This window comes from Ranitomeya imitator, chromosome 3 (assembly GCF_032444005.1).
Source record: "Ranitomeya imitator isolate aRanImi1 chromosome 3, aRanImi1.pri, whole genome shotgun sequence".
NCBI classification, from domain to species: domain Eukaryota; kingdom Metazoa; phylum Chordata; class Amphibia; order Anura; family Dendrobatidae; genus Ranitomeya; species Ranitomeya imitator.
Genome location: NC_091284.1, coordinates 183,167,763 through 183,186,478, shown reverse-complemented (window position 1 = coordinate 183,186,478; position 18,716 = coordinate 183,167,763). Strand labels below are relative to the sequence as shown.

The following is an 18,716-nucleotide window of genomic DNA, read 5'->3' as shown; positions in this document are numbered from 1 at the left end:
TCAGGACGTACCAAACTGTAGATTTTGCCACTCCTAGTATTGTAGCAATTTCTCGGATGGGTTTTTTCTGTTTTCGCAGCTTAAGAATGGCTTGTTTCACCTGCATGGAGAGCTCCTTTGACCGCATGTTTACTTCACAGCAAAACCTTCCAAATGCAAGCACCACACCTCAAATCAACTCCAGGTCTTTTATCTGCCTAATTGAGAATGACATAACGAAGGGATTGCCCACACCTGTCCATAAAATAGCCTTGGAGTCAATTGTCCAATTACTTTTGGTCCCTTTAAAAACATGGTGGCACATGTTAAGGAGCTGAAACTCCTAAACCCTTCATCCAATTTTAATGTGGATACCCTCAAATGAAAGCTGAAAGTATGAACTTCAATTGCATCTGAATTGTTTTGTTTAAAATTCATTGTGGTAATGTCTATAACCAAAATTAGAAAAATGTTGTCTCTGTCCAAATATATATGGACCTAACTGTATATGCTATATACACTGCTAAAAAAAATAAAGGGAACACTAAAATCCCACATCCTAGATATCACTGAATGCAGTATTCCAGTTGTAAATCTTTATTCATTACATAGTGGAATGTGTTGAGAACAATAAAACCTAAAAATTATCAATGTAAATTACAACTAATATCCCACGGAGGTCTGGAGTTGGAATGATGCTCAAAATCAAAGTGGAAAATTAAGTTACAGGCTGATCCAACTTCAGTAGAAATGCCTCAAGACAAGGAAATGATGCTCAGTAGTGTGTGGCCTCCATGTGCCTGTATATCCTCCCTACAACGACTGGGCATGCTCCTGATGAGATGGCGGATAGTCTCCTGAGAGATCTCCTCCCAGACCAGGACTAAAGCATCCGCCAACTCCTGGACAGTCTGTGGTGCAACGCGACGTTGGTGGATGGTGCGAGACATGATGTCCCAGATGTGTTCAATGGGATTCAGGTCTGGGGAATGGGTCGGCCAGTCCATAGTTTCAATGCCTTCATCTTGCAGAAACTGATGACACACTCCAGCCACATGAGGTCTGGCATTGTCCTGCATTAGGAGGAACCCAGGGCCAACCGCACAGCATATGGTCTCACAGGGGGTCTGAGGATCTCATCTCGGTACTTAATGGCAGTCAGGCTACCTCAGGCGAGCACTTGGAGGGCTGTGCAGCCCTCCAAAGAAATGCCACCCCACACCATTACTCACCCACTGCCAAACTGGTCATGCTGAAGGATGTTGTAGGCAGCAGATCGCTCTCCACAGCATCTCCAGACTCTGTCACGTCTATCACATGTGCTCAGTGTGAACCTGCTTTCATCTGTGAAGAGCACAGGGCGCCAGTGGTGAGTTTGCCAATCCTGGTGTTCTGTGGCAAATGCCGAGCGCCCTTCACGGTGTTCCTCATGGAGTCAGTTTCTAACCGTTTGTGCAGACACATGCACATTTGTGTCTTGCTGGAGGTCATTTTTCAGGGCTTTGGCAGTGCTCCTCCTGTTCCTCCTTGCACAAAAGCTGAGGTAGCGGTCCTGCTGCTGGGTTGTTGCCCTCCTGTGGCCCCCTCCATGTCTCCTGGTGTACTGGCCTGTCTCCTGGTAGTGCTTCCAGCCTCTGGACACTACGCTGACAGACACAGCAAAACTTCTTGCCACAGCTCACATTGATGTGCCATCCTGGATGAGCTGCACTACATGAGCCACTTGTGTGGGTTGCAGAGTCAGTCTCATGCTACCACGAGTGTGAAAGCACAACCAACATTCAAAAGTGACCAAAACATCAGCTAGATAGTATTGGTACTGAGATGTGGTCTATAGTCCCCACCTGCAGAACCACTCCTTTATTGAGTGTGTCTTGATAATTGCCAATAATTTCCATTTGTTGTCTATTCCATTTGCACAACAGCATGTGAAATTGATTGTCAACCAGTGTTGCTTCCTAAGTGGACAGTTTGATTTACTTGGTGTTATATTCTGTTGTTTAAGTGGACCCTTAATTTTTTTGAGCAGTGTATATTTATGTCCTCCATCCTGTTATACAAGTTCCCCATCCTGGTGTGTCCCCTGTCCTGGGCACACACTGGTATATATGTCCCCATCTTGGCATATATGTCACTTATCTTTGGCATATTCCTGGTATATAAATCTCCAATCCTGGTATATATGTCCTTTATCCTGGGCCCCATCCTGGTATATGCCCCCCGTTCTGCTGCTCTTCTTGAATGCATAGAAAAAATAGGAATTTGTCCTACTGGTATTTGCATTTCCAGGAGTCCATCATGACAGAACGACAAGGAGGTAGTCCTTCTGTTCTTCTAGGGACAGGAGACACACAAGAAGTTAAAAATGCCCCCCTCCACCTCATCCTAATTGTTTTACCAATCACCACACCAGGATGGATGCAATTATATTTTATTGAATTCTCTCACACAAAAATGTTAACTTTGACATAAGTACAAGGAATTCGGGGTAGGGAATGTAATGATGCTGTCATGATGGACTCCTGGAAATACAATTACTGGTAGGACTAATTTGTATTTTTCCAGGACATTCCTCATGACAGCACATCAAGAAGAAATACCTTATAAATGTAATCTCTTGGGTGGGACTAATGTCTGCAGGATCTGCCTACGATAGGCTAGCTGTTGCTCTCATAGTATGTCCAGCTTGTAGTGCCTACAGATGGTGGTCAGACTAGACCAGGTTGTGGCTCTACAGATCTGGTCGACAGAGGCTCCTGCCCTTTCAGCCGAGGTTACAGAAATTGCCCTTGTGGCATGTGCCTTGATGTTCGGTGGAGGGTTCTTACTTTGTGATTCATATACCAGAGATATAGTTGAAGTGATCCAGCTGTCCAAAGTCCATTTTGAGGCTTTTTAGCCTCTGTTCTTTCCGGTATGCTGCAAACAGATTTGAGTCCTGTCTCCAGGGTTCCGTAACTTCCATGTAACGCATCACAGATCTTCGTACATCCAGCATATGGAATAATTTTTCTTTCTCATTCCTTGGGAGTTGACAGAAAGATGGTAGCATGATCTCTTGGTTCAGATTTGCATTGGATACTACCTTTGGAAGAAAGGATGGATCAAGCTGGAGTATTATTCAATCCTTCAAAATACCCATTTCGGTGCAGTGATAGCTATCAGGATTGCAGTCTTCATGGAGAGTAGTCTGATACTGGACTCATCCTGAAGCGCAAAAGGAGATTTATACAAGGCGCCTAGTACTAAGTTTAAGTCCCATGGCAGTATAGATTTTCTAATTGTAGGTCTCAGTCTGGTGACCGCTCTAGTAAACCTAGCCACTCAAGGATGTTCTGCTAGTGGATAATCTAAAAATGCGCTGAGAGACGAGATCTGCAGTCTCAGCGTGCTAGGCCTTAATCCTTTCTCGATCCTCATAGCGTACCTGATTGAGACGGTCTTCTTTCTTTGGAAGGTTTGAATTGTTTCTCATCTCTTCCCTTTTTGTAGGGGGAAGAGAGGACTTGCCACAACCTGACTCAAGGAGGACCCCAAAGAAAACTTTTTATGTATCCGGATGTAGATCGGACTTCTCCCAGTTCATGCACTATCCTAGATCTTTTAGCATGCGGATAGTCTGGGCGAGATGTTGATAGAAATTAGCCACTGAGGCTATCACTAGGAGGGGATTATCCAGGTATGGGATGACGATGATTTCCTCCTTTCTCAAGAAGGCATCCACCTTGGTCATTATCTTTGTGAAGATATAATGTGCTGAGAACAGGCTGCACGGTAGGCACTGTCATTGGAAGTGGTGGATTACTCCATGCCAATCCAGTGCATACCTCAGGAATTGTTGGTAGATGGGATGGATGAGCACATGGTAATATGCATTTCTCAGATCTAATGTGCACATTATCGATCCTCCCTTTTAGTGGAATGACTGACTTTATTGTCTCCATTTTGAATTTTTTTACCTTACCCACTGATTTAGTTAATCCTTCGCAGAGGGAAGTGGTAGCTTCAGGAGCAACATCCTGCTGTACAGACCTGGCTGAGGGACTCCTATCCAGCGAGGTATCAACCCGAAGCACCACCTGAGTTCCCAGGAAATCTTCGCGCTGATGCGCACCTAACTCTTGCATCTGTCTTGCTAGTGACATCCAGTTGAAGCATGCGCTGGCATAGATGGGCCCACCATCCATACGGGTCCGGTAGCGACCTTTGCAACCATGGTTGTTACGCCTCTGCCTCCAGCCCATAGGCCATTTATGGCCCGTATTGACATTTCCTCAGGCCACTAGGCAGATTCCCAAGGACTATAGTGCTTGGGCCATTGGCCCTTTAATTCCTCTTTAGTCCACAAGTATGCACAAGCAGCGTTCACTACTGAACGCTGCTGTGCATGCAATCAAGTATTACATCTGGACACTGGTCAGTACTAGTGTCAGGACATTCTTTGTTGGCAGAGTTAGCATGCACTCCCGCTGTCCCCTTCTTCTGATGATTTTAGCAGTCACACAGTCACAGTGCCTTTTACGTGTTGTATACAGCCATCTCAGTGTCTCCTACATGATGTATACAGCAGACTTCCTACTGCTTGAGTACTATAAATATTACAAAGGCAGTGATGAATTTCCCACTTTGAGGAGATCTGCAGTGTAAGGCTATGTGCACACGTTGCAGATTATTTGCGGCTTTTTAGCGTTTTTGCGCTATAAAAACGTTATAAAACCGCAAATCTGCATACATTAAGCATCCCATCATTTATAATGGAATCCGCAATTTCTGTGCACATGATGTGCGTTTTTCCGCATGAAAAACGCATTGCGGAAAAATAATGAACCTGTTCATTAACCCCTTCATGACCCAGCCTATTTTGACCTTAATGACCTGGCCGTTTTTTGCAATTCTGACCAGTGTCCCTTTATGAGGTAATAACTCAGGAACGCTTCAACGGATCCTAGCGGTTCTGAGATTGTTTTTTCGTGACATATTGGGCTTCATGTTAGTGGTAAATTTAGGTCAATAAATTCTGCGTTTATTTGTGATAAAAACGGAAATTTGTGGAAAATTTTGAAAATTTCGCAATTTTCACATTTTGAATTTTTATTCTGTTAAACCAGAGAGTTATGTGACACAAAATAGTTAATAAATAACATTTCCCACATGTCTACTTTACACCAGCACAATTTTGGAAACAAAATTTTTTTTTGCTAGGAAGTTATAAGAGTTAAAATTTGACCAGCGATTTCTCATTTTTACAACGAAATTTACAAAACCATTTTTTTTAGGGACCACCTCACATTTGAAGTCAGTTTGAGGGGTCTATATGGCTGAAAATACCCAAAAGTGACACCATTCTAAAAAATGCACCCCTCAAGGTGCTCAAAACCACATTCAAGAAGTTTTTTAACCCTTCAGGTGCTTCACAGCAGCAGAAGCAACATGGAAGGAAAAAATGAACATTTAACTTTTTAGTCACAAAAATTATCTTTTAGCAACATTTTTTTTATTTTCCCAATGGTACAAGGAGAAACTGAACCACGAAAGTTGTTGTCCAATTTGTCCTGAGTACGCTGATACCTCATATGTGGGGGTAAACCACTGTTTGGGCGCACGGCAGGGCTTGGAAGGGAAGGAGCGCCATTTGACTTTTTGAATGAAAAATTGGCTCCACTCTTTAGCGAACACCATGTCATGTTTGGAGAGCCCCCGTGTGCCTAAAAATTGGAGCTCCCCCACACGTGACCCCATTTTGGAAACTAGACGCCCCAAGGAACTTATCTAGATGCATAGTGAGAACTTTGAACCCCCGGGGGCTTCACAAATTGATCCGTAAAAATGAAAAAGTACTTTTTTTTCACAAAAAAATTCTTTTAGCCTCAATTTTTTTCATTTTCACATGGGCAACAGGATAAAATGGATCCTAAAATTTGTTGGGCAATTTCTCATGAGTACACCGATACCTCACATGTGGGGGTAAACCACTGTTTGGGCACATGGTAAGGTTCGGAAGGGAAGGAGCGCCATTTGACTTTTTGAATGAAAAATTATCTCCATCGTTAGCGGACACCATGTCGTGTTTGGAGAGCCCCCGTGTGCCTAAATATTGGAGCTCCCCCACAAATGACCCCATTTTGGAAACTAGACCCCCCAAGGAACTTATCTAGATGCATATTGAGCACTTTAAACCCTCAGGTGCTTCACAAATTGATCTGTAAAAATGAAAAAGTACTTTTTTTTTCACAAAAAAATTCTTTTCGCCTCAGTTTTTCATTTTCACATGGGCAATAGGATAAAATGAATCCTAAAATTTGTTGGGCAATTTCTCCCGAGTACGCCGATACCTCATATGTGGGGGTAAACCACTGTTTGGGCACACGGCAGGGCTCGGAAGGGAAGGCGCGCCATTTGACTCTTTGAATGGAAAATTAGCTCCAATTGTTAGCGGACACCATGTCGCATTTAGAGAGCCCCTGTGTGCCTATGCATTGGAGCTCCCCCACAAGTGACCCCATTTTGGAAACTAGACCCCCCAAGGAACTTATCTAGATGCATATTGAGCACTTTAAACCCCCAGGTGCTTCACAGAAGTTTATAATGCAGAGCCATGAAAATAAAAAATAATTTTTCTTTCCTCAAAAATGATTTTTAGCCTGGAATTTCCTATTTTGCCAAGGGTAATAGGAGAAATTGGACCGCAAATGTTGTTGTCCAGTTTGTCCTGAGTACGCTGATACCCCATATGTGGGGGTAAACCACTGTTTGGGCGCACGGCAGGGCTCGGAAGGGAAGGCACGCCAATTGGCTTTTTAAATGGAAAATTAGCTCCAATCATTAGTGGACACCATGTCACGTTTGGAGAGCCCCTGTGTGCCTAAACATTGGAGATCCCCCACATATGACCCCATTTTGGAAACTAGACCCCCAAAGGAACTAATCTAGATGTGTGGTGAGGACTTTGAACTTCCAAGTGCTTCACAGAAGTTTATAACGCAGAGCCATGAAAATAAAATAAAAATTTTATTTTCTCTAAAATGATTTTTTAGCCTGCAATTTATTATTTTCCCAAGGGTAAAAGGAGAAATTTGACCCCAAAAGTTGTTGTACAGTTTCTCCTGAGTACGCTGATACCCCATATGTGGGGGTAAACCACAGTTTGGGCACATGTCGGGGCTCGGAAGTCAAGTAGTGAAATTTTGAAATGCAGACTTTGATGGAATGCTCTGCGGGCGTTACGTTGCGTTTGCAGAGCCCCTGATGTGGCTAAACAGTAGAAACCCCCCACAAGTGACCCCATTTTAGAAACTAGACCCCGAAAGGAACTTATCTAGATGTGAGGTGAGCACTTTGAACCCCCAAGTGCTTCACAGAAGTTTATAACACAGAGCAGTGAAAATAATAAATACGTTTTCTTTCCTCAAAAATAATTTTTTAGCCCAGAATTTTTTATTTTCCCAAGGGTTACAGGAAAAATTGGACCCCAAAAGTTGTTGTCCAGTTTCTCCTGAGTACGCTGATACCCCATATGTGGGGGTAAACCACTGTTTGGGCACACGTCGGGGCTAAGAAGGGAAGTAGTGACTTTTGAAATGCAGACTTTGATGGAATGGTCTGCGGGCGTCACGTTGCGTTTGCAGAGCCCCTGGTGTGCCTAAACAGTAGAAACCCCCCACAAGTGACCCCATTTTGGAAACTAGACCCCCCAAGGAACTTATCTAGATATGTGGTGAGCACTTTGAACCCCCAAGTGCTTCACAGACGTTTACAACGCAGAGCCGTGAAAATAAAAAATCATTTTTCTTTCCTCAAAAATGATGTTTTAGCAAGCAATTTTTTATTTTCTCAAGGGTAACAGGAGAAATTGGACCCCAGTAATTGTTGCCCAGTTTGTCCTGAGTACGCTGATACCCCATATGTGGGGGTAAACCACTGTTTGGGCACATGTCGGGGCTCGGAAGTCAAGTAGTGACGTTTTGAAATGCAGACTTTGATGGAATGGTCTGCGGGCGTCACGTTGCGTTTGCAGAGCCCCTGGTGTGCCTAAACAGTAGAAACCCCCCACAAGTGACCCCATTTTGGAAACTAGACCCCCCAAGGAACTTATCTAGATATGTGGTGAGCACTTTGAACCCCCAAGTGCTTCACAGACGTTTACAACGCAGAGCCGTGAAAATAAAAAATCATTTTACTTTCCTCAAAAATGATGTTTTAGCAAGCAATTTTTTATTTTCTCAAGGGTAACAGGAGAAATTGGACCCCAGTAATTGTTGCCCAGTTTGTCCTGAGTACACTGATACCCCATATGTGGGGGTAAACCACTGTTTGGGCACACGTCGGGGCTCGGAAGGGAAGGAGCACCATTTGACTTTTTGAATAAAAGATTGGCTGGAATCAATGGTGGCGCCATGTTGCGTTTGGAGACCCCCTGATGTGCCTAAACAGTGGAAACCCCTCAATTCTAACGCCAACACACCCCTAACCCTTAGCCCAACTGTAGCCGTAACCCTAACCACAACCCTAACCGCAACACACCCCTAACCACAACCCTAACCCCAACACACCCCTAACCCTAACCACAACCCTAATTCCAACCCAACCCTAACCCTAAGGCTATGTACCCACGTTGCGGATTCGTGTGAGATTTTTCCGCACCATTTTTGAAAAATCCGCGGGTAAAAGGCACTGCGTTTTACCTGCGGATTTACTGCGGATTTCACCTGCGGATACCTATTGAGGAATAGGTGTAAAACGCTGTGGAATCCGCACAAAGAATTGACATGCTGCGGAAAATACAACGCAGCGTTTCCGTGCGGTATTTTCCGCACCATGGGCACAGCGGATTTGGTTTTCCATAGGTTTACATGGTACTGTAAACCTGATGGAACACTGCTGCGGATCCGCAGCGGCCAATCCGCTGCGGATCCGCAGCCAAATCCGCACCGTGTGCACATAGCCTAATTCTAAAGGTATGTGCACACGCTTCGGAAAACGCTGCGGATCCGCAGCAGTTTCCCATGAGTTTACATTTCAATGTAAACCTATGGGAAACAAAAATCGCTGTACACATGCTGCGGAAAAACTGCACGGAAACGCAGCGGTTTACATTCCGCAGCATGTCACTTCTTTCTGCGGATTCCACAGCGGTTTTACAACTGCTCCAATAGAAAATCGCAGTTGTAAAACCGCAGTGAAATGCACAGAAAAACCGCGGTAAATCTGCCATAAATCCGCAGCGGTTTAGCACTGCGGATTTATCAAATCCGCTGCGGAAAAATCCGCAGAGGACCAGAATACGTGTGCACATACCGAAACCCTAACCCTAACCCTACCCCTAACCCTACCCCTAACCCTAACCCTAGTTCTAACTCCAACCTTAGTGAAAAAAAAAAAAAATTCTTTATTTTATTATTGTCCCTATCTATGGGGGACACATGGGGGGGGTCATTTACTGTTTTTTTATTTTGACCACTGTGATAGATTATATCACAGTGATCAAAATTCACATTGGAACGAATCTGCCGGCCGGCAGATTCGGCGGGCGCACTGCGCATGCGCCCGCCATTTTGGAACATGGCGGCGCTCGGGGAAGAAGACGGACGGGACCCCGCCAGGATCAGTAAGTATAAGGGGGGGAGATCAGGGCACAGGGGGGGGAGATCAGGGCACGGGGGGGCGTCGGAGCACGGGGGGGGGAGGGATCGGAGCACGGGGGAGAGTGATCGGTGTGCGGGCGGGTGGATCGGTGTGCAGGGGGGGTGGATCGGTGTGCAGGGGGGGTGGTTCGGAGCACGGGGGGGGATCGGAGTGCGGGGGGGTTTGATTGGAGCACGGGGGGGTGTGATTGGAGCACGGGGGGAGCGGGCAGGAGGACGGGGGAGCGGAGCACAGGACGGAGGGGAGCGGGCCACAGATCGGGGGGTTGGGGGGGCGATCGGTGGGGTGGGGTGGGGGCACATTAGTATTTCCAGCCATGGCCGATGATATTGCAGCATCGGCCATGGCTGGATTGTAATATTTCACCATTTTTTTAGGTGAAATATTACAAATCGCTCTGATTGGCAGTTTCACTTTCAACAGCCAATCAGAGCGATCGTAGCCACGAAGGGGTGAAGCCACCCCCCCTGGGCTAAACTACCACTCCCCCTGTCCCTGCAGATCGGGTGAAATGGGAGTTAACCCTTTCACCCGGCCTGCAGGGACGCGATCTTTCTGTGACACAGCATATGCGTCACAGGTCGGATTGGCACCGACTTTCATGACGCATACGCTGTGTCACAGGTCGGGAAGGGGTTAATTTTGCGTTTTTTTCGCGGATTTCCCACTGTCTAATGCATTGGGAAATGTCCGGGAAAAAACGCGCAAAAAACGCGCAAAAACCACGTCAAAACACGAGCAAAAAAACGCATGCGGATTTCATGCGGAAATCTGGCAGAAATGTTCGGATTTCCATAGGAATTTTCTGCATGAATTCCTGAATGTGTGCACATAGCCTAAAATGCAACTGTGTTTGGAACTTACTGCAGCGAGCCATTCTTTACAAAACTTATCACAAAGAGTCAATAGTGCTCTGGACCGATGTAAACCTGGGAAATCAGTTGCAGGTAGAAACATCAGTACCACCTATCATCACAGCCTCACCAAAGAGAAGCAGTTCCCACCACTGCATTATTGGTGAGATAATTAAAATTGGAAAGTTACAAAATGAATTTTTTTTAAGGACCGATCCAGGTTTGAAGTGACTTTAGGGGTCCTATACATTGGAAATCCCCCAAAAGTGAGACCATTTTAAAAACAGCACCCCCTGACATACTGAAAACTGCTATCAGGTAGTTTATTAACCCTTCAGGTGCTTTTCAAGAATACAAAGTGGCATGACAGGAATGAAAAACTTTATTTTTACCACCTAAATGTCGCTAACTTTTGAACAGGTCGCTATAGCCAGCAGACTCTAAGGCCGCTATTTGGCCCTGAACTGCCATGGCAAACATCAGGAACACACAATCATGATCTTATGGTGCCAATGGGGATAAAGAGGAAGCCCCTACACTCTGTTAACCATTTATATGATATTGTCATTATCGACAGCAGCATCTCAGGTGTTAAACAGATATGGATGATGCCAACACTGTTCGTGGCTGATGCAGCAAGTTGTCAGCTGTAGTGTACAGCCAACAGCTGCTGGATTGTCACCTGTTTGGGGATGCTATTCTCTTAAATTTCAGGTCACCAAAAAGACATATTGGCGGCCATTAAGGTGTTAATGAACTCCCTAGGCTTCGCTGATTCCTGCATATGCATCTAAGTCTCTTTAAAGGGAATCTATCACCTACTTTTTCATACATAAACTTCGGCCACTGCCATCAGGGGCTTATCTACAGTATTCCGTAATGCTGTAGATAAGCCCCTGATGTAACCTGAAAGATAAGAAAAACAAGTTAGATTATACTTACCCGGGGGCGGTCTGCTGCGGTCTGGTCCGATGGATGTCCCGGTCTGGGTCCGGCACCTCCCATCTTCATGCAATGACGTCCTCTTCCTTGCTTCCTGTCGTGGCTCTGGCGCAGGTGTACCTTGTCTGCCCTGTTGAAGGCAGAGTAAAGTACTGCAGTGCGCAGGTGTTGGGAAAGGTCAAAGAAGCCCAGCAGCTGCGCACTGCAGTACTTTGCTCTGCCCTCAACAGGGCAGGTAAAGTACGCCTGTGCCAGAGCCGCAACAGGAAGCAAGGAACAGGTCGTCATTGCACGAAGATGGGAGGTGCCAGACCCGGACCGCAACGCCCATTGGACAGCACCGAACCTCCCCTGGGTGAGTATAATCTAACTTGTTTTTCTTATCTTTCATTTTACATCGAGGGCTTATCTATAGCATTACAGAATACTGTAGATAAACCCCTGATGGCGGTGGCCGAAGCTTATATACGAAAAAGTAGGTGACAGATTCCCTTTAACTGATTCACCCACATAAGATATAAACAATTTCATGATGGATACAATGTTTTTCCCAAACTTAGTGCTACAAAAGAATGTCTTGTTTTCAGTTGTACAGCTCAGGGTGGTGGCTTGGAATGGTGTTTCATAACAGATGATACATTTTTTTATCTAAAATGAATCACTATTAGCAAAGTTGCAAAAGTACAGATAGTGATGTATTTTTGCAGAATCTCCCTCTTCTGATTAACTATTAACCTCCTTTTTCAAAGAGCAAACAATGTGTTGCTTACTTAGTAGGACATGTCTTCTAAATAAACAGAATATGTACTGAGCACATGGACAATTGGACGTGCTCTGACTAAAAAGACTATGCACCAACTATCAGACTCATTATAACACTAATAGAATGTCCTGTCTCTAACATTATGGACAAAATGTTACCTACGGAAGTAATTTTAAGTTTGTGAACCTTTCAGAAATTTTCATATTTCTGCATAAATTTCTCCTAAAACTACATCAGATTTTCACACAAGTCCAAAGAGTAGCTAAAGAGCGCAAAATCAGTCAAAAATGTTAGGCTTTTGCAGTATATTAGGAAAAAGAACCAAAAATCATATAACTGACTGTTAACATTATGTGAACTTTTAGGACCAGCATATAATTTGAAGGTGAAATTAGAGTTTGCTGTTTTCAATCAATGGGATGACAATCAGGTGTGAGTGGGCGAACTCAAACGTTTTTGATACTTAAAAAGCTGTAAAAGGCTATAACCCATCTCTATGGACTATGAACCCCACCAGATACACTATGCACACAAGGAGAGAATTCAGAACCATTATTACCCTTCCCAGCAGTGGTTGAACAACAAACAACTTCGTCCTTCTCTATGGTTAAGCAGTACTGTAAAGCCACATATGGGGTATTTCTACATTCAGCAGAAATTGTGGGATAAATTTTGGTATTATTTTTACCCATTTCCCCTTGTCAAAATGTAATATCTTGGGTTAAAACAAAATATATGTGGTAAAAATGCAATTATTTTTTCTTCACTGCCCATTGGTAGAAAATTCTGTGACACACCTGTGGTGTCAATATGATCACTGTACCCCAAGATGAATTCATCGAGGTGTACTTTGTAAAATGGGACCACTTATGGGGGTTTCTGCTGTTCGGCCACCTCAGGGGCTGTCCCAGTGGGACATGGCACCGTCAAACCACAACAGTAAAATTTGCACGATATCCTGGCGCTCCTTCCCTTCTGAGCCTTGCACTGTGCCTGAAAAGTAGTTCCCGATTACATGCACTCTGGAAAAATTGCACAACAAATTGAGAGGCAATTTTTTCCTATTAGCCCTTATATAAATTTGGGGCTAAAACAACATTTTAGTGGAAGAAATGTAATTATTCCTTCTTCACTGCCCAATGGCATAAATTTCTGTGAGGCACATGTCACGTCAACATGCTCCCTGCACTCCTAGATGAATTCATTGAGAGGTGTACTTTGTAAAATGACCACTTATGGGGGGTTTCTGCTGTTCTGGCACCTCAGGGGCTCTGCCAATTTGAAATGGCACCCTCAAATCGGGCCAGCAAAATCTAAACTCCAATATGATTCTTCTTCCCTTCTGTGCTTTGCACTGTGCCTCAAAAGTAGTTTTGACCACACATATAGTGTATTAACACACTCTGGAGAAATTTCACAACAAATTTTGGGGAACATTTTTTCCTGTTAGCATAATGGAAATAAAAAATTTGGGCTAAAAGAAGATTTTTGTGGGAAAATTTTATTTTTTCTATTTTTCTTGGCTCTACATTATATACAGTACTTCTGTGAAGCACCTGGGGATTCAAGGTGCTTACCACACATACAGATAAGTTCCTTGAGTTGTCTAATTTCCAAAATTGGGTTACTTGTGGGGGGTTTCCACTGTTTAAGCCATCAGGGGCTCTTCAAATGTGACATGGTGTCCGCTCTCTATTCCAGCCAACTTTGGATTCAAGAAGTCAAATGATGAGCTTCCCTTCTGAGCTCTGCTGTGCACCCCAACAGTGGTTTCCCCCCACATATGGGGTATTGGTGTACTCAGGAGAAATTGAACAACAAATATAGGGGTCCATTTTCTCCTAATACCCTTAATAATAAAAATTGTGTCTCAAGTAATGTTTTTCAGAAAAAAGGTTAAATGTTTATTTTTTTCCTTCCACATTGCTTCAGTTCCTGTGAAGCAACTCAAGGATAAACTTCTTGATTGTGGTTTTGAGCACATTGACGGTTACAGTTTTTAGAATTGTCGATCATATAGTCCCCTCAAAGGTGATGAGGTCCCTAAAAAATAATTTTGTTAATTTTGTTGGAAAAATAAATCGCTGGTCAACTTTTAACACTTCTAACTTCCTAACAAAAAAAGGTTATGTTCAAAAAATTGTGCTGATGTAAAGTAGACATGTGAGAAATGTTATCGGATTCAAGGGCATAAAAATTAACCCCTTAGCGACCGCCGATACGCCTTTTAACGGCGGCCGCTAAGGATACTTAAACCACAGCGCCGTTAATTAACGGCGCTGTGGAAAAAGTGAATAGCGCCCCCCAGAGTCTGATTTTCTCCGGGGTCTCGGCTGACGGGGGTAGCCGAGACCCCAGAGAATATGATTCGGGTTTTTTTTTACCGACCCCGCATTTGCGATCGCCGGTAATTAACCGTTTACCGGCGATCGCAAAAAAAAAAAACGCGATCTCTTTTTAATTTCTCTGTCCTCCGATGTGATCGGACATCAGAGGACAGAGAAAGGGGGTCCCAGATAGCCCCCCGATACTCACCTATCTCCCCCGGTGCTCCTCGTGGCTCCCGGTGGGCGCCGCCATCTTCAAAATGGCGGGCGCATGCGCAGTGCGCCCGCCGGCCCCGGGAGAATCTTTGGGGTCTCGGCTGCCGGGGGTAGCCGAGACCCCAAAGAGCATGATCAGGGTTGATTTTACCGACCCCTGTTTTGCGATCGCCGGTAATTAACTGTTTACCGGCGACCACAAAAAAAAAAAAAAAGCAAAGTGTAATTCTCTGTCCTCTGATGTGATCGCACATCAGAGGACAGAGAAATAGGGGGATTCGGGGACCCTATCATAGTCACCGGTGTCCCTGGGTCCTCCTGCTGCTCCTCCTGGCTGCCTGCATTTTCTGGGCAAAAGAAAATGGCGGGCGCATGCGCAGTGCGCCCACCATCTGTCTCCATCTGCCGGCCAGCAGGAGAAGAACAGTTGGGGCTAAAATTAGGGTTAGGGCTAGGGCTAAATTTAGGGTTAGGGTTGGGGCTAAATTTAGGGTTAGGGTTGGCGCTAAATTTAGGAGAAGGGGGCGGAGTTACGGCCACGCATGCGCGGTCAGAAATGGCGGATGCGACGTACAAAAAAACATTACATTGAACTTTTTTTGTGCTGATGGTACACCAAAATACTGATCCAGTGCACGACGGACGCGACGTGTGGCCATCCGTCACGATCCGTCAGCAATACAAGTCTATGGGCAAAAAACGCATCCTGCGGGCACATTTGCAGGATCTGTTTTTTGTCCAAAACGACGGATTACGACGGATGCCAAACGACGCAAGTGTGAAAGTAGCCTTAGGGCTAGGGTTAGGGTTGGGGCTAAAGTTAGGGCTAGGGTTGGGGCTAAGGTTAGGGTTAGAGTTGGGATTAGGGTTAGGGTTTGGATTAGGGTTGGTATTAGGGTTAGGGTTGGCATTAGGGTTACGCTTGGGATTAGGGTTAGGTTTGGGATTAGGGTTAAGGTTAGGGTTGTGATTGGGGGTGTATTGGGATTAGGGTTAGGTTTGAGGTTAGGGTTGAGATTAGGATTAGGGGTGTGTTGGATTTAGGGTTTTGATTAGAGTTATGGTTAGGGTTGACATTAGGGTTGTTTTGGGGTAAGGGTTGTGATTATCGTTAGGGTTAGTGATTAGGATTATGGATCAGGTTGGGATTAGGGTTAGGGGTGTGTTGGGGTTAGGGTTGGAGCTAGAATTGGGGGGTTTCCACTGTTTAGGTACATCAGGGGGTCTCCAAACACGACAGCCAATTTTGCGCTCAAAAAGTCAAATGGTGCTCCCTCCCTTCTGAGCTCTGCCGTGCGCCCAAACAGTGGGTTACCCCCACATATTGGGCATCAGCATACTCGGGATAAATTGGACAACAACTTCTGGGGTCCAATTTCTCCTGTTACCCTTGTGAAAATAAAAACTTGGGGGCTACAAAATCTTTTTTGTGGAAAAAAAAAATATTTTTTATTTTTATGACTCTGCATTCTAAACTTCTGTGAAGCACTTGGGCATTCAAAGTTCTCACCACACATCTAGATAAGCTGCTTGGGGGGTCTAGTTTCCAAAACGGGGTCACTTGTGGGGGGTTACTACTGTTTAGGTACATCAGGGGCTCTGCAAATGCAACATAACGCCCACAGGCCATTCTATCTAAGGCTGGGTTCACATTGCGCTAGGTGTGTCCGTCTAACGGACTCGTTTTTAAGTAGTAAAAACGCAATGTAACGCATATACTAACGCGCCCATAGACTTGCATTGTCTGACGCATCGTGACGCATCCCTAAATTGGTATGCGTTTGTCACATAACGTTTTTTTTCTGACGGACCTTCAACGCGGCTTGCAGCGTTTTCGGGTCCGGCCAAGCTAACGCACTACTAACGGAAGCGTTCATTCTGCCATAGAAGGCTATGGCAAACGCAGTCAGATGCAAATCATGAAAAATTTCCAAATAGAACCACACGTTTTAATAGCGTTTGAGGGTGGTCACATGTGGTCATGTGACAAGAAATGTGACTTCGGCCATTAAAATATCCCACTCACACAAAGTCTCCTGCACGTGACAGAGTGTTTTGCCGTAGCTCTTATAAATTGTAAGTACATTTCTATATATTATATATCTCTGTATACATCATGGGAGTCTGTAATGTCCGTCGGATGTGTGTGTACTAAAAATGTATTGTTTTGTTGCACACAGATGTCGGATACAGATGTCAGCAGCAGCAGCGTGTCTGCGATTTTTTCTTCTGAGTCGGTAGGCTTGCACTTTAAAAAACCATGTTGTGTGAAACTCCATTGTATTGAGCTAGGCATAACAATCCTGTTTATTGTTTTATTGTGAATAGGAGTCTTCTGAGCCCGAGGCTGTTAGACCTCCCCCCAAAAAACACGCAAAAACAACAAAGGTACATAGCACACATGTTGAATTTTTCAGGCATAAATTTATTGATCCAATGAATGTTAACATTATTTAATGTTAAAATATTTTTTTTTTACATTTTACATACACAATAGGTTGTGGCACAAGGAGGACAAAAAAGAAAAAAGGTCCCTAGACGTCTGTCGTCGCCACAACTGCCAGTGGTAAATATAAAACTAGAAATATTCTATCCAATATTTACCAACAATCTATCTATTCACTTTCTATCTACTATATCTATAAACTATCTATCAACTATCTATCGCTCCATCTATTTGTCTATCTATATCTATGTATCTATCTATTTGTCTATCTATATCTATGTATCTATCTATCAATATCTATGTATCTATCTATATCTATCTATCTATATCTATGTATCTATCTATATATCTATCTATCAATATCTATGTATCTATCTATCTATATCTATCTATCTATATCTATGTATCTATCTATATCTATGTATCTATCTATCTATATATCTATCTATCAATATCTATCTATCAATCTATATCTATCTATCTATCAATATCTATGTATCTATCTATCTATATATCTATCTATCAATATCTATGTATCTATCTATATATCTATCTATCAATATCTATGTATCTATCTATCTACATTATCTATCGCTATATCTATGTAACTATCTATCTCTGTATATATGAATATGGCCATCCAGTGAAATTGACACTATCAACATAACGTTTTGTGTTTACATAGTCCAAGTCAGCGACAAAAAAAAAAAAAGGATTGTCGTTGACGAAGAGCCATTGACTATCCACAATGAGACACTTATTAACCTTGTGGAAGCCAACCCCTCCATATGGGACCAGAGCGACAGCTCCCACCATGACATCGTGAAGAACCGGAAGTTGTGGGATCAAATAATCTGTCACTTTGATCCCCGATACATGGAGAAGTCGACAACCTCAAAGAAAAAAATTGGTAAATATTGGTGACGTAACATCGGAAAATGTTTAAAAAAAAAAAAAATTTTCTATCCTATCAACCTATCCACTTGTTGTCTGCTATCTATCTCTCAATTATCAACTATCTGTACACTATATATCTATCTATCTATACACTATTTCTACACTATTTCTTATCTAACAACTATCTATCTACTATTTATATATCAACTATCGTAGCAAACTATGAACAATTTTTCCTATATCTTAACACAATCTACTATTTTTAAATTTAAAGCCGATGCTGTCCATACCCGTTGGAAGTCCATCCGCGATCGCTTTGTCCGTGACTACCGGAACAGTCAGAATGCACCAAGCGGATCAAGTGGCAAACGGGTGACACCGTATGTGCATTATGACCAACTGCTCTTTCTTCAGAAAACAGTGTCTCAGCGCTCGTAAGTACAAGAAGGTCTGTGTGCGAGACTAAATTGTTTAAAGGAAAATAAGTAATTTTTGTTTTTGGGTTACAGCACGATATGCAGTACCGCTGCTCCTAGACCAGCAGAGGAACTTGAGCCTTCTTCAGTGGAACCAACGCAACCTGAAGATGTGTCTGGCATCAGCGAGCCACGATCTGCGGATAGAAGCACTGTTGCTGCAGTTGTGAGTGC

At 43.8% G+C, this 18,716-nt stretch overlaps 1 long non-coding RNA gene across 1 annotated transcript; it reads left to right on the top strand.

Moving 5' to 3' along the window:
• Window positions 1-16,739: 16,739 nt before the first annotated feature.
• Window positions 16,740-18,317, top strand: LOC138671987 (uncharacterized). The gene is made up of 4 exons (XR_011319515.1): window positions 16,740-16,960; window positions 17,052-17,111; window positions 17,221-17,289; window positions 17,855-18,317. It is a non-coding gene; the product is annotated as an uncharacterized lncRNA (long non-coding RNA).
• Window positions 18,318-18,716: the final 399 nt, after the last annotated feature.